Source organism: Sceloporus undulatus, chromosome 3 (assembly GCF_019175285.1).
Source record: "Sceloporus undulatus isolate JIND9_A2432 ecotype Alabama chromosome 3, SceUnd_v1.1, whole genome shotgun sequence".
NCBI lineage: Eukaryota > Metazoa > Chordata > Lepidosauria > Squamata > Phrynosomatidae > Sceloporus > Sceloporus undulatus.
In genome coordinates this window covers 193,492,871-193,513,710 of record NC_056524.1, presented here as the reverse complement: position 1 = coordinate 193,513,710, position 20,840 = coordinate 193,492,871, and positions in this window count along the sequence as shown.

The following is a 20,840-nucleotide window of genomic DNA, read 5'->3' as shown; positions in this document are numbered from 1 at the left end:
AGCTGCACTCCAGTCCTTAGGACTGGAGCGTGGCTTTGGTGCAGCTTCTGGCCTTTTAGGGCACATGCATCATACCTCCAAAGTGGCACATGCAGCATACCTCCAAAGTGACCTGAAGCAGCTTTATTTTGGCCTGTCTGTACTGACTCTTAGAAACAGGGGGAGCAGGGTCTGAAACTCATAGGAACATTATGGGCAAGACCAGGAATTGTGTCTCTTTGTTCAGTTTTAGCCCTTATGCTTCCAGGAAAATGCCTTAACAAGGCTAGAGAGATACATGTATAAAGTTTGTTGTTATTGTTGTATGCATTCAAGTCATTTCCAACTTATGGCAACCCTAAGGTGAATTTTATTGTGGGGTTTTCTTGTTAAGGTTTGGTCAGAGGTGGTTTGCCACTGCTTTCTCCTGAGGTTGAGGGCATGTGATTGGTCCAAGATCACCCAAAGAGTTTCATGGCTGATCAGGGATTTGAACCTTGGTCTCCCACATCCGAACCATTACTTCATACTGGCTCTTTATCTTGCCCTATACCATAAGACCTCTGGGTAGTTGACAATAAAATCAGTTTAAATAACTTTAAATTAGAACAAAACAGTTTAAGGGCCGAAACAGACTGCAGAAATAATCCAGCTTGAGACCACTTTAACTGCCCTGGCTCAATGCTGCCTTGAGTCCCTATGTTGGGGAGAAAGGTGGGATATAAGATAATAATAATAATAGTAATAATAATAGGAAGTTCTGGGAACTGTAATTTTGTGAGACATTTAGCCTTCTCTGTTAGAAAGCTCTGTTACCACAACAAACTACAGTTCCCAAAATTCCCTAGGACTGAGCCAGGACAGTTAAAGTGGTCTCAAAATGGATTATTTCTGCAGCCTGTTTTGGCCCTAAAACAATAAAATAATTTGAAAATTGTGAAAGGTTGCTAGACAACTGAATAATTTGAAAAACTGAAACCATAAATATCTGCAGATTTGGATCATATCATTAGGCCCCAAAGAATTTTATAAAATGGAACTGATGTCAGTGCTAAACAGGCCTCCAAAGGAGGGCATTCCATACCTGGGTTGACACAGTAGAAAAGGTCCCTTCCCATGCATTCACACTGTATGGTTCTCCTACTTGTGGAAAAAAAAAGCTTCAGTCCAGACAATTTGTAATGTGCATGCTAACTGCACTCCAGGAACACAAGCTTTCAGCTGATTCAGAAAAGCTTTATTCAGAAAATAGTAAAGAGTACATAGTTATTGAAATGTTTCCCCCCCAGTTACACAGTAAACTCAGAATATTACAAAAACATCCATCCCATTTCTCAGCAACACAAAACATACTGTCTTGCCAGGTCTCACCTCTCCTTCTTTCCCCCCATACCAGCTTCCCACAGGAGTGACTTTGGTGATTTACAGCTCATACTTTCTCCCCACATATATGCTCAGTAGGCCACTACTGATAAAACAATATTTGCTTTTCCCAGCATCACCAATATGATAACATAATTCATTACTTATGTCCAAGCACACAATTAACACACATATGCCCAATTAAGCATGTCATGACCATGTCTAGACCATGATCCTGACAGAGGAGCACCCTTCCAACAGATTTTAGTTCTCAGGTAAGCATATATGGGGAGAAAGTGGCAAGGTCATGAACAATTCAGACCAGAAGCATATTGGAAGCCAGTGCTTTAAAAAGTGGTATTATGTGGTTCCTATGAGTCATTTCACTAATCAGTCTAGCCGCTTAATTTCACACTAATAGTAGCTTCCAAGTTGTCTTCAAGGCCGGTCCCACATAGAATGTATGCAAAAAGATCTTGTAACATTTTTGAATCCAACTTATACAAAGTAAGTTGTAGCATAAGCATAAGTTTTCATAGACTTGGTCTACTTCCTCAGATGAAAGTAGGAAGTAGAACAAGTCTATGGAAGCTTATGCTATCATTTCTTTTGCACAGTTCATCTCAAAGGTTCTACAAGATCCCCTATCAAAACGAGGCATTTAGTAACCTCTGGGCCCACTCAGTCAATCTACTTCAGCAAATATGGGCAAGGGTCCAGCTTGGTGAAAAAGATAGGTTCCAGCTTCTTATCCACATAATCAGAATACAACAACTGAAACAGATACCAAGCAAATTGACCAGAGGACATATTGGCCAGCACCCCAGACTTTGCAATAATTGTGGCATCAAGTTTGGAGTGAATGCAAATACTTTGGAAATTTGAGACAGAGGGTGGCTGAGGATTCTACTACTAGGTGCCTGACTTGAATAGGTTTTGCATGGCCTGGAATCATTGTTCTGGGTAGCAAGTTGAGGGTGAGATAATATAGGATAGGAAAGGCCCTTTTCCCCCGCCAACTTCATTCTGACATGATAGGATCAACAAATAGTACGTCACCACATCAGTATCTTTAATCATATTCACTTTGAGACCTATACCATCTGCATTCTTTCACTCTCATTTTATGATTGTTTGGTTTCAGGGTTTGTTGAATGTTTGAGATAGTTTACCCTTAAAGTCAGTTTACAGATTTTGTACATCCTGCTCTGAACTTTAGTTTCAGGATGCCAGCTCTTACCCAGGATTCAGTTTCCTTAGAAGGAAGATCACTTGAGACTCGTGGTATTTTTATATCCTAATATACTCCTTCTCCCCATCAGAGGTCTAGGAGAACCCATAATGCAATGGAGTTTTTCACAGAGAACAAAGTTAGCCATCTGCTTTCTTTTGAGAGCCACTTTCAGCAAAGGCTGCCAAAGTTACAAATTAGTTTGCTGTGATTGTTCTCCAGAATGGAATTAACACATTCCAATAGGATGGGGAGAAGAAAAAGGCAACTCTCTTTCCTCCATCAAACCGGGTGAAAAATTATATATTTGGCTGGTGAGAATCTCTAGGTGCAGAGCTTTGGCGCTCTAGCTCATTTGAGTTTGACACCCCAGTGTGCAATTAGCAGTATAATAATTTCTAATGCTAATGCCCATTAAAATATGATCCATTAGCATCATTATAAGAGATTATTCTCAAATTATAAAAAAGCAGGCTAAAATACTGGACTGAAAACTTTAAAATTATTTAGCTAAGACATAAGTGCAATGCACTAGGAATGTTTACAGCACATATTTTCTGTTGGAATGAACTGGGAATGAATCATGTCTTGCATGTATACCCTTCATTTTAAAGACTGCCCCCAAGTAAATTATGCCCAATCTTTCTTACAGTTGCTCCTCAAAACAATATTTTGTGGGTGCTTCCATGTATCAAGTCCCTCAGTGAAGGTAGCTACAAACCCCAAAACAAAGCACGAAGTACCTCATATAAGCCACGCTGGTTCTCAAAAGGGAGCAACTCTGCCATAATTGATTTTGTACAATTTGATGGCTGTCCCATTTTTGGATTGTCAAAACTAATCTTGGTTTGTCAAAGATCATTGACAGAAGTAGTATTATTGAAACAGAAAGAAGATAACACCAATAAGGAATGTGCATTTTCAGTGTGATTAAAAAAAAATCTGCAATCAGCTTATGGTAGCTTAAAAAACACAACTTCGTACTTGTGATAGTTTGAAATGTTAGTTTTTCACTGAACTGATAAAAAAAAAAAAGAAAAAAATGTGAAAAGTTTAATTGGTGATTTGTGTTTAAATAAAACATTTACTGACAGTTATTGCTAGGCTGGAGGAATGGTGAAAGAACAAATTGCTACAAAAAAACTTTGACAGAGTGCATAAATTCTCTCTATCTAAAAATTCTTTGATGGTGCCTTATAATACAATGGTCCTTGGTATCTACTCGGGTTTGGTTCGAGAAATCCTCATGGATACCAAAATCCATGGATGTTCAAGTCCTATTAAATGCCATGGATAATAAAATGGTGTCCCTTATATACAATTTGCTTTTGGGAATTTATGTATTTTTAAAATATTTTCAAGCCATGGATACATGGAAATAGAATCTATAGATACTTAGTGGAACTTAATAGTGGGTTCCAGACATTGTGTGATGACAATGCCTAACACATCCCAGCAATATGAAAATGATGGGAATTTGTGGTAGTTGTAGTCTCATATCATTTAGGAACCTAAAACTGGAAATCATTCCATTATAATGACACAATCCAAATTAACTGACATATATATGTAGGTAATTTATATTGTGATCAATGCATAATAAAGTGGAGTAGATCCATTCAGTCAATTGCTGAATGGTCAGGCTATACTTACATAAATTCTAGTCTTCCAATGTGGTTATTCCAGTTAGCACTAGCAATTGGATTTCAGCCACAGTGAACACTTTTGAGTATATTGTATCTTTAATTGATTTCATAATCCCTAGTAGTGGCTGATTTACCTGTTAGTTCTCAGAGGTATGCCAGTCTAATTCTTTTGCTCTAACACCATTTCTGCTTTAAAGATACACTATTAAATAAATGAGGGGCATGGTGGTTTAGTGGTTAAGATGCCAATTCTGATGATTGTAAGGTCAGAAGGTTGGCAGTTCGAGGCCCATGTGCCTGATGACAGGGTGAACTCCTGTCACTAGTCCCAGCGTCTACTAATTTAGCCATCTGAAAGCATGCAAATGCAAACAGATAAATAGGTATCACTTTGGTGGAAAGATAACAGCATTCCATGCAGTCATGTTGGCCACATGACCATGGAGTCGTCTTCGGACAACACTGGCTCTTCGGCTTATTAATGGAGATGAGCACCGCCTCCTACAGTCAGTTGTGACTAGACATTCATGTCAAGGGGGGACCTTTACCTTTTTATTAATTAAATGGCTCTATAGGTTTTCCTGAGAGATGGTGTCTCACATGTACATTTCTAATGCCCATTCCTTCCTGTGAAAATGGCATGGGAATACACTCCACATGTCCTACAATAGTTTGAAGAAACATGGAGTTGTTACAGTTAGAACACTGAAAGTATAATGGAGGCATGAAAAATAGTGCATCTCAAGCTATTTGATATAGAGGAATAGTCCCATGTGCCAAGGACTAGTATTATATTTGTGCCCATTGGCTACAATTGTTTCTTTCCTGGAAACTTTCTAGAGACCAGGAGCTGATGACTTGTGGACCATCACTTTGAATAGCACTAATGCAAAATATGCTTTTAAAAAAATTCAGCCATGCTCTGTATCATCAGATGTATCAACAAATATGGTGCTCCTTCTGCCAATGCCAGCCTCTCAAACCTACCTCTTAAGCCAGGCAGTGCCCCAGCTGAAGGGTTTCCAAGGCACTGCAGATTGGGGCATTGGGAAATAATGACTGCCACTGTCTTCCAGTCATGCGGGCATGTTGAGATGGGCAAATGGAGAGACTCTTCATGTTCCTGCCACAACTCTTTCCTTCAGTGCACCTTGTTGCAAGGAGAGCACTGCAGTCATTATTGCCTAGTGCCTCAATGTGCTATGCTTTGGAAACCTTTCAGCTGGGGCATTGCCTGCCCTAACGTAGGCTTATGGAGGGCACATTCAGTTGCTAATGACCGTAACTATAAATCCCAGAAATTATGAGATTGTAAATCAAATTTATCATCTCATAAATAATGAGCAGGCTGCCAGCCATAATATTAAGAGGTCTACTCCATGTCATCCCAGCACTAGCATCTGAAGCAAATCTGGTACAGATTTTATTTCAGACTCATGCTCTTTCTCTATGCAAGGCAGTAGGAAAGATAGGGGGAATGCTATCCTAGTGATCTTCCTGGATCTCTCACTGGCTTTTGATACAACTGGTCTTGGTATCTTACTGTACTGGCTCTGTGGAATGGGAGTAGGAGACACTGTTTCCAGTGTTCTGCAGCAGCGGTATGGGTAAACAGACAAAATCTATTGGTTCTGAACATTTTCTGAACATTTCTCCAATGCATCATTTCTTCCTGGCTGGCATGCTGGCAGTCTTTTCCTTTCTGCCACAGCAGTTGGGTGTATCAATGTAGTGAGTTGTTTCCTGAGTTGTTATTAGGTTTCCTGAGTTGTTATTAGGGATGTAATCCTTCACTAATTTTTTCAAGGGAACAAACAAGTAATTTTAACTATTTTCTCATTGTAAGAAAATCTTCCATTTGCAATTTGTGACATTTTCTGCACAAAATTCTTACCTGGCATTTTTGCACAATAAATAGTATTTTATCAGCAGGAAACTTCCTTTTCTGTCCAGAAATATTATTTACGTGCAGAAATGTTAGTTCCTGTATAGAAAATCTTTTCTGCACTGGAAATGTTGCTTTTTGCTCAAAATAGCCATATGCAAATTTTGTATAGAATGAATCCAGAACTGTGAAGATTACCAGTCTGTAATCATATAATGAAGAATACCATCAGTCCAGCATTCTTTGGGTCAGATCTTCTCAACACTCAAAATACACATTTTTAAACCATTTTTGGAATATTTCCCGCATTGCTAGTTGGAGTTCTTCAAGACAATGGTGGAGATTGAAGCATTTTGGGATTTAGAATCCTTCAGACAAGTGTATGTTGGTTTCTCAAGGAGGGGAAATGCCAAATGATTATATCACCTAAGATGCTTCTCCTTGAGACAATTTTTACAGTTTAACTGTTGTGTTGTGATGTTTTTTTTAAAAAAACCCTTTTAGTAAAACATTTACACCCCACCTTAAAACAGGAGATCTCAGTAGGATTCATTTGATTCCTCCATGTATGTGGAGGGCATGTGGGCATTTTTCTTGGACCCTTCCTTGTTGCCCTTCAAATTGGCAGGCTAAAACCTTTTTATTCAGACAGGCATTTAAAACAGAAAGTTTTAAAGGAATGGGCTAGAGGTTTTTGTATTGTTTTAACTGAGATGTATTAGAGAATTTTTCATTTAAACTGCATTTTATTCTTTTAACATGAGGCCGAATTGTTCAAATACTGTAAATAGTTTACTTTTGTTTGTATGTTTTTAATTATACTGTTTTTTTAAAATTGTGAGCCTCTTTGAACCCCAGTTTTAGGGGGAAAAGCAGGATATAAATAAATATCATCATCATTATCAATTATTTTTCTTGGCCTGTTATCCTGAGTGGACTATTTGGTGGTGTTTCCAAGGAAGGTGAGTATTTGCCTTTTTGGCATTTACTGAGTACTGAATACTGAGTATAGGATATGTCAGTCATTCCACAGGTGTAGCATGTCCCTCCTTCTATTCGCCAACAGTAACTTCAGTGGGCTGGTGAATTTGCTTTGGGTTTTAAAAGACTCAGGCAAGATTCCAGTGGTATCCACCCCACTAGGTTCAGGATGATGGATGGATCCTTTAAATTTGGGATTGCAAGCCAAAGTGGATTCAGAAACCTACTGACATTACCAGCTGTCAGTGTTCACCAGCATAACAGAATAGCTGAACAGAATAGCTCTGCTCACAAATGCATGGAGAGATCAATTATTTGATGTCTGTTTTTCATTTAACACCAAACGATATATCCAACTTTAAATATCTAGGTTCACCTAAAGATATCTGCAAATTACATATTTTTAAAGCAAATTCTGAATTTTGATAAGACATAAGACTGAAAGCAAGTTGTAATGATGAAAGCAATGGTTTAAGCAAAAGTGTAATTGCAGAATGGAATTAATTTCTAGCTTTCTGATGCTCCAGAGGATGACTTAGCAAAGCCATTCCTGTCTTGCCTATTGTGCTAGACTGAGAAGCTGGAAATAATGTTTTGTCACCATGATGGGTATTTGATTTGCCTATGTGTGCACTGTTTTACCTTGTTTAACAGTTAGCAAGCCCCACCCCACCTGCTCCATACAATACGTTAAGCCTATATTTTTTTGAGGGTGTGTGTGTGTATGGATTTTTTTTTTAAAAAAGAACATCATTATAATTTCCTTTCTATTTAGTGTCTCAATATCTTGAAGGTCTTATGAAGAGGCTGCTGGGTGTGAAACAGATGACTCCATTATTAATAAGGGAAAAAAACCTGGGAGGAATGGTACAATACCTGCTGCAACAAAAGGCTCAGGACTTTTATTATTATTATTTTTACCCTGGAAAGGTTGAAAGCATTTTGGTCCTTTTAGAAAATATAATTACATTTTGGACATTGGTGTGTGAGTTGAGGAACTCCTGTTTCCTACTTCTGTGGAAAAAAAAGTTTAGTTCTCTTGTTTAAATTGATTGTTCTTTCTTCTTTCTTTGAACAGGCCTTTCTATTAAATAAACATTTACTACCTAATTGCACCTTTTATCTGCACTATGCCACTCCAAGTGATCAACCATTATAAACTGCCATATAAATGTCACTTTAAAAATAGGCAGTTGTGGAGATCCAAATAACTCTCAACAAAGAAAAAAGAGGGGGAAAGACTTTAACATTTCATAAGACAAGATGCACATTTTAACAGATGAACCACTTCAGGTACTCCATTTAAATGTCTGCAGATTTGGAGGTACAGGTATGTAGCTTAAGGGGGGGGGGGCAAACTGAGGGTACTGCCCTTCCAAACAGGAAATCTCACTCCCCAATGAAATTTTCCTTCAGTCCCCTGATTTTTAGCACTGCAGAGAGTGAGACACTGAAAATGATTCACATCTAGAACTCTTATATTTGCTCTGTTCTCATTCCCGTCCGAACTTTTCCTTCCTGTTTTCTTTGAAGGCCTAAACTGTATGTCCAAAGGCTCAATGCAATGTTGGAAATTTGGGGAATGAAGGACAGTTTCATGGGGTAGAGCATTTTGTTGCCCCCATCTAGTTATGCCCTGTTACATAAAAAAGCAATAACACCCAATTTTAACTAGAAATATCCCCTGCAAAAAGATGTGATTTCTTTAGAATAAGCATGTTGCATATCCCATGGTGCAAAGGTGATGTCTTTGAGATGTTTTTAAAACACACGCAAGCAGAAAAAAATGCTAGCAATGGTGTGCTATTTCAGATGGCGGACCGAGAAAAAAGTGAAGACTGTGTAAAATAAGCTTAGCATAAACCCTTATTCTGACATATTGGTGGGTTACACACCGCCATTAAAGTACGTGCGGAGCGCGTACTAGGGTTAGGGAGGTGTGGTGCTTCCGCACCTCCCTAACCCTAATACGCGCTCTGTGCGTAAAAAATGATGGCGGCCGTTCCAGACGGCCGCCGCCATGAGGACATCACGGCCGCGCCACCTCTATACGGGGCAGCGCAGACATGACATCCTCGCTCCGTGCCAGGGCTCCTAGTGCACCCTTAGTGCGGACCAGGAAGGAGCTCCATTTCAGAGCTCCTTCCTGGTTTGCGGCGCCACTTTGCGTTGCTGGGCGCAGCCTTCAGATGGCTGCGCCCAGCAAAGCAAGGGAGAAAGGGGCCAAGTGGCCCCTTTTCCTCCTCCCCGCTGCCGCGGGGTGTCCTTGGGGCTTGAAGCCCCAAGGACACCCCTTTTCAGCCTGAAAAGCGGCGGATCGGAGCCTCAGCGGCTGCCGTTCTGGCAACTGAAGCCCTGATACACTGGGGAAAGGGGCGGGTACAGCCTGGCCCAAATGGGCGGTCTGTAGCCCGCCTTTGTGGCAAGAACACATGCAAGGGATTACTTCCAGGCAATACGGTCAATGGATTGGAATGATCAGATTTGTAGGCCAAAATACCTTGGCTAAGTCTATCCGAACAAAAGGAGATTGCTTTTTACCTAGTCAAGGCTCTCGAGCAAAGTTGGGAAAAAACCCCACTTGTTTTTAACTCTGGTTCTAAGCTGATATGTTTAAGCTTAATTAAATATCTTTGCTTAGTGTACCCTCCAACATTTCACAGATGAAAACTGTGATGTATCTGTCCAAGAAACATGACAGTGTGCTCAAAATGGCAAAAGTTATTAATGAGGAAGAACACACAAGCTAGGAGAGGCTGCAGCAGTTTGCATTTGCCTGAGCCTACTGGGAAAAGCAAGATTATGCCCCTCTCCTTGCCTCACTGTTGAGTTAGTTGAGTGCAAATTTTTGTTGCACAGTTTGCAGCAGTTGATGTAAGCTGAGAACAAAGGGGGAAAGTGGGAGGAGGAAAGAAAAACAGAGACATGTTGAAAGCATCCAAAAAAGTGGGAATATCAAGGTTGTCCCTGCCAAATGAGGACAACTGCAGAATATAGTGATGCAATTTCTAATCATCAGCCACAAGAAGTTATAGGGGTATGCTCACAAGTTCATTGTCAAAGGACATATGTGTATGTGTGCCTTTTGTATTACTGTAATGTGCTGTACATAGGGCTGCCTTTGAAAATGCTCAGAAATCTCAGGTGGCCAAAACAGGTGCAGTCAGATTGTTAACTGGGGTTGTCCAGAGGGAGCATGCAATTCTTTAGTTGCAACAGCTCTACTGGCTGTGGATTTGTACCTGGCCACAACAACCTGGCTCATTATATTACTCATAAGTCCCTGTTTGGCTCAGGCCCAGGCTATCTGAAGGACCTTATTTCCTGCTATGAGCCTGAACAGGCTCTACCATCTTCAAGGAGGCCCCTTTCAGATCCATTTGGTGGGAACATGTGAGAGGGCCTTCTTGGTGGCTGCTCCTGGGATCTGGAAGTTTCTCCCTAGGGAGGCTACATTGGCTTTCTGCTTTTTATTTTTCCATTAAAAAGGGAAAGCTTTTTTGTTTCAACAGGCTTTTATGGAATTGATTACTGGGCTGCAACCACACTGCAGAAATAATCCAGTTGGACACCACTTTAACTGCCATGGCTCCATGCCATGAAATCCTGGGATTTGTAATTTGTTGTGGCATCAGAGGTCTCTGACAGAGAAGGCTAAATGGCTCAGAAAACTACAATTCCCAGAGTTCCACAGCACTGAGCCATGGCAGTTGTTTCTGCAATGTGGAGGCAGCCCAGGGCTTGTAATGCTGTGCTAAGTGATGATCTGTTGTTCTACTGATTTTTAAAACATCTCTTGTCTTTTAATGGATTTGTTTTAAAGGGTTTTAATTTTATATAGTGTTTAATCAGTGGTGTCATTCAAAATAATTAACAATCAGTTTTGTCTATTATTATTTTTTGGCTGAAATGTGTACATGTTAATCAAAAACTTTCATGGGCTGTACGATTCATCATTGGAGATAATATGTGTGGATGCATGCTTGCTGACAGCAGAAGGGTGGGGAAGGATCAAGGCTGGATGCTTTATAGATAACCTTCCCTCTCTCCTTCTTTTCTTCTCTTCTGCCTGCCTTTACTTCCCTGACAGGGGCTGCAGGCAAGGCAGCAATCAGCTCCCTTTCCCCTCTTCCTTAGTTTTCTCTGGCTGGGAGGGCCATTGCAACAGAAGTGGGGATGGCCAGAACAGCCTTTGGCTTGTTGCTGCTGCCAAAGAGGGTGGTTAGGAATAAATCAAAGCATGCACCAGTAAAAGGGGAGGGTGCAAAAAACTTTTTAATTTAACAACTGGGTTGGGTGAACTGATGAGAACCAGCTGTAATGCACCATGGTGTTCCAATGTATTTTAATAATAACATTTGGTAAGTTGTAACCCATCTTTTGTAACTTTTTAAATGGCACATCCCAACATTGGGGAAAAGATAAGATATACATGATGTTGTTGATGATGATGATTTCTTCCAGACTGGCATTTTAAAATGGCATATTTAATCAGTAGTGACAGAGGGAGATGGGATTTAACAGGGAGGACATAAGCCTGACAGGTTGGGGAACCTTTGACTTTCCAGATATTTTGGGTGTTGTCTTCCACAGTTGTTCATCATTGGCCTTGCTGGCTGTGTCTTCTGGGAACTGCTGTCCAAAGGTTTTGGAGGGTCAAATATTCCTCATCTCTGTTATACAATATAGTACACTCCTAGTTTGACAACGCACAGCAAAATATGGAGGTAACATCCTGAAGTCCATGCAATGACTTTTTAAACAACTACCTGTAGTGCAATGAGAAAGGGGAAGACCCAAGAAAGCTATCACAATTTTTTTAAAAATGCAGTGAGAACATCTAAAAAATGTAAGTGCATGCAGTAGAAGGCAAGCACATTGTGTCTAAATGTGTGCTTCCTGATCTCATTATGTTGCCGGATGCTGCCAACACACAGTAAGGGGTCTAGATCACCTCCTGGGCGATGCTGCAAAAGATGTATTAATTAACAATCAAACGCTCTTTATGGTAGATATGTGGGGCTGTAAATGAGGAGGAATTCAGGATGCAAGCAAGAGAATGTATTCTGAAACCCAGACTCTTTTGAAAAATTTCCAACTTTTCATTCTGTTCACCATCTGTGCATCAGCCAAAGGCACAGCTGCCTGTATTATCATATAATTTTACATCGAAACAACGCCGTTTTGATGGAACATTTTGAGGTTTCGCAGACCTTTGTGGGATTTGGCTGGGTGACTTCCACAGACTTTAATAGCTATCATGCTTCTAAAACTCTAAGCAACTCTAAAACGGGAGGAGAGTTTCCTTTTTTTTGTTGGGGCCAGCCAAGTTGGGGAAGCTCTTTAGATGCTTTCAGTAAAAAAAGGGAAAAACTGAGACAGTACAAGAGACAGAGACAAAGACTCAGTGTTCCAATTTTATAGAAAACCTGTTAGCCAAGTGCAGCCATGCCAGAATAGAAGATTGGGAAGATATGGGAAGAATCCCTTCAGAGAATCTATTGTTTTACTCCTCAGAGTCTGAAAAAGTGACTTTATTTGGACAGGCTATGGTGGTTGAGGGATTTCGGGAGTTGTAGTCCAAAATGTAGCTTTTCCAAGCTTTGTTTTATAGATGCATCTTGCTTACATGATAGTAATGAGTAGGGCTGTTCATAAATTGGGCCCTTTTACCAAGAGTCTTTTTATGTGCTTGCCAGCAAGAAGGTCTGCCTTTGGTGTGGTGAAATGAGAGACAACAGGGCTGTCACATGGCTGAATTGTTCTGCATAATGTGGCTGGTGCCCTCTGGAAGAAGCATGCATGGTGTGTAGATTGCTTCAGACTCTACTGTTTCAGTTGTGTAGAGATGAATGCTTGAAGTGGCATGAAGAACACACCAGGGAAATATTCAGACAAGGTGGGTACCTCTTTGAATGCTACACTACATTTACATGGGGATGGAGGATCTGTAGATGTTTAGATGTGGTTAAGATAGCCACTCTCTTCAGCACTACACAACTTAGCTAATAGTAAGGGATGAAGGAAAGTCATAGGTTCTTTAACATGGGGTGGACAACAGAGTGTGGGTGAGATAACCTTTCCTCTGCAGGCTGCGCCCCCACAAAGCAAGCTCAAATACTTCCATTTTCCTTTGCATTCCCTGTCAAAACGGCAACACTTCTTTTCACCATTTTGAGAAGGATTGCAGAGGGAAAAAAGGTGGTAGCATGGGGTTCTGAGGTGCTTTTAGGAATGGGTTGCAGGCATTTTGCATGTTTTCATGTTGCTGTGTGTGTGTGTGTGTGTTGGGGAGAAACGTTGTGCATGGTTTGAGGACAAACCATGCCTGAAAATCACAACAAAAACTTTTATAATTGTTTGGGTGCTTGGGGAGCTTCAAAAGTTACAAAAGTCAGGTTCAGGGTTTGACCAGTCTTGCTTTAATATTTCAAAGAGCCTGTGTAGTGTAGTAGTATAAGTGCTGGGCAGGGATGTGTCTGTCTTGTGAGTTCACATCTATGCTTTTAGTAATAGGCTGTTCTCAGGAAAACAATACCCCATGCATTTTTAGTATTTATTTCAATAGTTTTGGGTCCTGTAGCTAAGCAGAAAACTTAACTTTGGTTAGGAATGTTTAGATTGGAAAGACCAAAGCTAATGCTTAGCTTCCAGGCCAGTCATTACCCATTCCTCCCAGAAAGTGGTGTATCTTCACATTCACGTCCACTACCCTGAGTGACAGCCCATATCCTTGGGAAGACTGGCTAGGGAAGGTATATCATTGGAATGGGAAACACCTGACAGTGCATCCAAGAAGAGAAAAGGCTTTGGTCCATTGGCACAATCAAGTATACAAGGAAAATCATTTTCTGTAACACCTGTTAGTGAATTCAAATTATTATTCTAGACGAGCCTGTACGTTTTAGATGTTCATATTCTATTCTTAGTCAAGAGATCCTTTTAAAAAAGCTTGTCACATTGAAGGCTCTAACCTACTAACTTTCGATAAGATTGTTTTACACTCATTTTATCAGTACTATACCTCATTATTTGTAGTAGACATATGGATCTTTTGTGTGTTCCTGCCTCAAGTATTTAGGGGTGGGGGTGAGTTCATTCTTCCTACAATTAGTATTTATGGTTCACTAAGCAGAACTAATGCAGCAAATCTTACTTGTTTTTTCCCCCATGGGAGGTTATGTTACCTCCCCCCCCCCACATGGCCTAGGGAAATGTTTCCATGTGAAGAAGGTATTTTTGGCTATCTATTACCTTATTATGTGTTGAATTCTGCCAGTTGAGCTTGTTAGATCTTTCTTCATCTTAATTTAGAACCAGCTTGAGGTGGTAGTGGTGTGGGGAGAGGGAATCAATTTCATATTTGATGGATAAGTAAGGGGAAAATAGAGTAGGATAGTGTTTTGTGGGTTTTTGGGCAACGAGACCATGTTCTAGAAGAGTTTATTGCTGACGTTTCACCAGCACCTGTGCCGAAACGTCAGGAATAAACTCTTTTAGAACTTGGCCCCATAGCCTGAAAAAATCCACAAAAAACTATGAATGCCAGCTGTGAAAGCCTTCAACTTCACGGAGTAGGATTGTATTTAGAAAATTGGTGAACATTTCCCCCGAAAAAGAGAGAGATTCATATTTACAGACTATTTTTCTTAGTGTTTGATCCTTACTTTATATTATAAAATGGGGGAAGCAGATGATTACTAGACTATTAATGTCCCAACTGGCATGCTTATGAAGCAGTCAGTTATGACTATTAGGCTGTCTTCCAGTTCTGCATGTATGGTGATGAAGAGCACCCCCAGTAGAGACAGTATAGTGCCAAGCAGTGGTGGCTGGTGGCACCCATGTCAGTGGACTGGCAAATCCATTCCAGGTTTTGTTGTTTTCTGTTGTGTGCCTTCAAGACATTTCTGACTTATCATTACCTTAAGGCTAACTTATCATTGGGTTTTCTTGGCAAGATTTGTTTAGAGTAAGGTTACTATTGCCTTTCCCTGAGACTGAGAGCCAGTGACGTGCCAAGCTGGGAATTGAACCCTGGTTTCCAGAACTGTAATCCCAACACTCAAACCACTATGCCACACTGGTTCAATTATTCCAGGTTTTAGATAGCTTTGAATGAACTGTCCAAGGTGCTGAACCTCCTAGAATATAGATACACCAGCCAATGGGCATGGGAGCCACCAGCTGTCACTGAGACCACTTTTTGGCAAGGAAGGGAAATGGGGCCCTCCCACTTTGCACAACTATTTAGTCACTTCCTGATGCAAGCATATGATGGAAGGTTTACAGGACACACCAGTTAAGAAGTTGGACAAGAACTTTATTGCTTCTTTGAAAAACAAGAACAGAACAAGCAGAGGAATCATCCAATGCATCCAGAAAGTACTGAGACCAGAGCATTAAGCAGAGTGAATTGGCTGCCTCAGGCAGTGAATCCTGGCAGTAGCAACAAGCTGCTGCAATGTAAATCTGCTTTGTGTGTCCCTGCCCCAACTTCCTTTGACTAGTTTCCTCTTCTCAGGTCTGAAAAAGGATGATGTCCCATTATAAGTTTGATTCAACTGCCATTCTGATCAGCCTTTGAAAAACAGAGGGACCACTTTGTCTTTTGCTTCAGGCTGCAAAGTGTGTGTGTGTATGAGCCTTCAATTTACCTGTTGATTTATGGTCACCTCATGAATTTCATAGGATTTTCTTAAACAATGAATACTCAGAGGTGATTTTGCTAATTCCTTCCTCTGAAATATAATTACAGCACATGGTATTTGTTGGCAATCTCCCATCAAAGTACTAGCCATGGCTGAGCCTGCTTAGTTTCCCAGGTCAGATGGGATTTGGTGCCTTTCTACAACTTGAAATTATCCACAAATGTCCACCCATAGTAGATCACTTTGACTGCACACATTCATTTGTGCATGATCCCCCTTCTCACCTACCTGCACTGGAAGGTTACTTTCCAAACATATGTGGCTGCAGAGGTGGGATGGCGGGGGGACTGAAACAGAGAATGGAGACATTCAATTGGTATAACAGCAGGCTGCACCTTCACCTGAAATAGCACTAGCTATTTATCAGTTAATGGTGACGTACCCATGGCAAGTAGAAATCATACTAATGTTGAAGAAAGATGTTTTAACTTTGTGTATCTTGCACCATTTAAAGTTGCATTTGTTACTTTTGTTACTGTTTGTTTTTTACTGTTACTTAGAATAATCTATATGATTTTGAAAAATTCCCTGTTCTTGTTTTAAAAATGCTATATAAATATCCAAAATATTTACAGTTGTAAACAGCAGTGATGATATCTCCAAATGTATTTTTTATTCCAGCTCTCTCTCTTCTATTCATTAATGGGATTAGTTATTTCAGGGGTTAAAAAAAGGAGATGTTTTACCTTTAAAAATTTCACCGGCTCCCAGTGTATCTCAGCATAATGATTTGTGTAAGTGATTGTAATTGCCAAAAATACAGTACAGTATTATTAGTTATAAAATGCACTATCTAGTTATATGTCCAACAGACCTAGTAAAGAACAGAAATGCAGTTGTATCCAAGAGAAAATAATTACAGCAATAATCAGTGTAATTCATGATAATGGCTGAATTGAATTTCACACCATAGCTCCAAGCAGTTACATTTAATGAATGTAGTTTGTGCTTGTTTACTTAAAAGGGTTTTTAGCAGAAAATCGATAATGTAACTTCAGTGTTTCTAATTGCAAATGCAATTATTTTTTTAAATAGTCGTTCAATAAGGATTTTGTTGGGAAAATTAAGGCATGTAAGTGTGGCAAATGTTGGCACTTTAATTAGGCTACCTGTACATTAGTAGCATAGATGTTTAATATTTTTCATGATGCATTGATTGAAATGGGTTTACATTTAATTTTAAGGGTAATCAATGTACCAAACCTTGCCATTTTGGGGGACAAAACCCAGCTATGATGATGCATGTTATTCTAGAATGAGAATGTCTTCATAAATAAGAGTTGTTGTGCAAAAGCATTATGATAGGAACAAGGAAATAAGGCTGGGTATAGGATGTTAATTTAAATGTATTGATACAAAAATAGTTGGCAGAGTGCTTCCTCTTACTAAAACAGAATAATAATAAGAAAATAATATGCTAATGGATTTGTAATTGTAATTGATTCTGCCTTATTATTCTGTTTATGTATGCTTTTATCCTCCACTTAAATGCTTTGGGTATTGGACAAAAAAGGACTATTGTTTTAAGCAGCATAGAATGAGTAGGTCCTTGTTGATGATTTGAAAGTATAATGCTGGAAATTGTTTCTGGATCATTTTATACCAAACTCTCCTATAGATTATAGGATAATTTCACTCTTATAATGTCGTTTTCAGACGTAAGAGAGTGAAAGATATGTTTTCCTCCCTATACCGTGGAAAGCCAACTCTGGATCCTGAATAAAGATTAAGGACTCTGATAGCTTGGAGCTGCTTGTCATTCAGTTATAGCAGGTAATCTGAAGGTGTACCAGTCACTGCCTACAAAATCACTTCAGCCAATAAGCAATCAATGCAGTAAGCATTGGGTGGAATTTACCTGAGTGATGAGTTGTTCTGATGAAAAGCCAAGGACAAATTCAGAAGATTTGTGGGGATATATGGAACCTGGCTGGCCCCTTTTGTCACTTGATCTAGTAGCTACAATATCTTTTCTGGTCATCTACAGCGGTGCTGCTGGAGTTGTTCAAAGAGGAAGTCAGCAATTCCCTCTTATAAACATAGAACATTACTTTATAGCTAATATTATTTGTCTGATCAAGTCCAGCTTTCTTTGATATGATATTTTCCATATGTTTTTAAGAACAACTCCCACTAGCCACAGCTGATGCAGCCAGTGATAAAAGGCCATGAGGACTCCAAAAGTGGGAGAAGCACCAATCTAGAGAAGGGTGTTTTAGCTCACTGTTGTCTATTCTGATTTTATAGTAGCTTTCCAAAGTCTCAGTCAGAGAGGTCTTTCTCATAACCCCTGGTACAAATCTTTTAACTGGACGCTGAACCTGGGATAGCCTGCATGAAAAGCATGTATTATATCAAGCATCAAACCTTCCTAATAGTATCTATTTGCTTTCTTGAGTTTGAGTCCAGAATCTTTGGGTCAAAAACTTCTTGCGTTGAGCCTTATGTAGGAATACTGATGACTATGGAGGCAACTGGAATGGAACTGGAATTCTAGATGCTTGTTGCAACAGAAATGCAATTGAGTAGTTCTGAATCACAATAAGCCGAGTGGTTCTAATAAAAAGGTCCATCTCACCTATATTATGCTAGAAGGAGCTTCTGACTGAATGAATATAGTGCCCTTGTTATCCACTGGGGTTTGGTTCCAGGCTCCCCTGTGGATACCAAAATCTGTGGATGCTCAAGTCCCATTAACTACAATGGCATAGTAAGATGATGTCCGTTGTGTAAAATGGCAAAATCAAGGCTTGCTATTTGGAATGTATACGTTTTTCTATATTTTCAAACCATGGATGCTTGCATCTGTAGATAAATAATCCATGGATATGGAGGGCCAACCATAGTCCAAACTGAAGGCTTGGCACAAATAGACTTTCCTTAGCCATGAAGACTCATACAACATTCACAGATGGCTTGATAGCACTCTTAACTTTTAGATACAGAAGCTCCAGAAAGACAGACATTTATAGGCTTCACTCATTCCATGTTTGTATCACGCCTTGGTAGCTCTGCACTCCAGAGGCTAATACATGGTGCAACTACAGCACAGAATTAAAAAAACAAAACCTAACACTTAGATCAGGGGTGGGTAACATCATTGTGTACATTTCTTTTTTTTAAATGTTATTTTCTATGTTCAACAGTAAAGTGGGACCCACTACAATCTGTTTAAAATGTAGATTGACACTCCCAGAGGCTTCAAGAACTGGACTTTGTTTTGTCAGCAAAAGGTTGGTTTGGGAAATGCAAAAACAACTTTGGGAGGTATTTTGGGGGTTTTCAGCCAAGCCACTGAACATTATGTATTCTTTAGGGGAACTGTGTGTTCAGATATTGGCACCTCAGTACTGATACACAAATCAGATCTCATCCCCCAAGATATTTAAGAGACTCACCACTTTGTTAATTCAGTAGATGGTGAAGCTACTAATCTGATGGGACAAAGCTTGGAAAGAGTATAATGAACATAAGAATGAATATACTGATATGTTGAAGCCATCCATATCTGAAGGGTGTTAAGATGGTGCTTTGGGTCCAGGTGAAGCTAAAGTATGTAACCTCAAGCCCATTTAAATTGACCTATCCAGTAGCTGCCTGGTATGCCAGCCTCCAGGGTGTGTCACAACCTCTTTTATTGACTGCCTCACATGGACACTAAATTATGGATACAGTACAAAAATCTGTGTTGATGGGCCATAACAGAGTTTGTTTGCCCTTAAATTGCAGAAAAAGCAGAACATGAATTTTACTCTAAAGTGCATTTCAGAAGCTAAAAAGAATGCTGCAGTTGTGAATGCATAAACATGGGACTGTAGAGATTGCCAGCCACATTTAAAAACCTGCCAATCATGTTGATCTCATCCTTTCTTATAAAATGTGTTCATTGACACAACTAAGGCGGGTTACAAACCGCCATAAAGTACGCGCTCTGCGCGTACTAGGGTTAGGAAGGGCCGTATTAGGGTTAGGAAGGTTCTTACCTTCCTCACAGCCCTTCCTCCCAGTATGCGCGGAGTGTGTCGTAAATGGCGGCACCCATCCAAATGGGCGCCGCCATTTTGACGTCTTGGACGCTGTGCGTCCAGAGGTGTTGTGGCGCAAGTGACGCCGTGAGAACACGCTTCGCCCCTCGCGGTGCCACTTCCGTGTTTCGAAAAGGAGCACCATTTTGGCGCTCCTTTTTCGCTGCGCAGGGAAGCCTTGCAGTCTGGCCGCCGGGGCTTCCCTACGCAGCGAATGGCGGCAGCGGGAAAACGGCCCCTTGAGGGCCGTTTGTAACCCGCCTATGTTCTGTTGTTTCTTCCAAATTGTACAGCAAGAAAGTTCATACAAGGCTTTTTGACTCATAGTTCACCATGGCTCTGTCTTGAAAATCCTTTTCAGGGCCAAAGAAGAAATTGAACATGCAGAGTACATTTCCCTAGTCAGTCAAAAGTGAAAGGTAATTTGAAGAGAAAACATCATATGCTGTGTTTTGCATCTGCTTAGTAAGGAGAATTTCCTGGGTTTAGCAATGGCACCTTTCTTACCAATTAATTCAGATTTATAAATATCACCAAATTATTGATGGTGAGATAGGATGGTCATCACATTAACAAACTGAAATGCCTACCTGTAGCAGTGGAGGACAAAAGTAGCAAATGATGTGTATTTTTGTCAGAGGTATAGGAAGGATGGATGGGTACAAATAAAGATACAACAACAACAACAACAACAACAACAACAGCCAAGATCCTACATCACTGATTTAGGCATGAGACAGACCGCCAAGAAACGGTGGTTGCCAGCGCTCCTCAGGGACAACGCAGCCCCCAAGTGGTGCGCCACCACTCTGGAGCAAAAAGAACCCAGAATTTCCAGGTTCTTTGTGTGACACCGCACTGATGTAGACACCATGCCACAATGTACACGGGCCGCCGCTATTGTTACACCACCGCTACGTAATAGGGTTGCGGGGCGCGTGGTTGCTTTGCCTCCGAGCAACCCTACTTTGTGTCCAGGCCGGCACAAAGCACCGGTCTGGATCAAGCCTTAGTTACTTA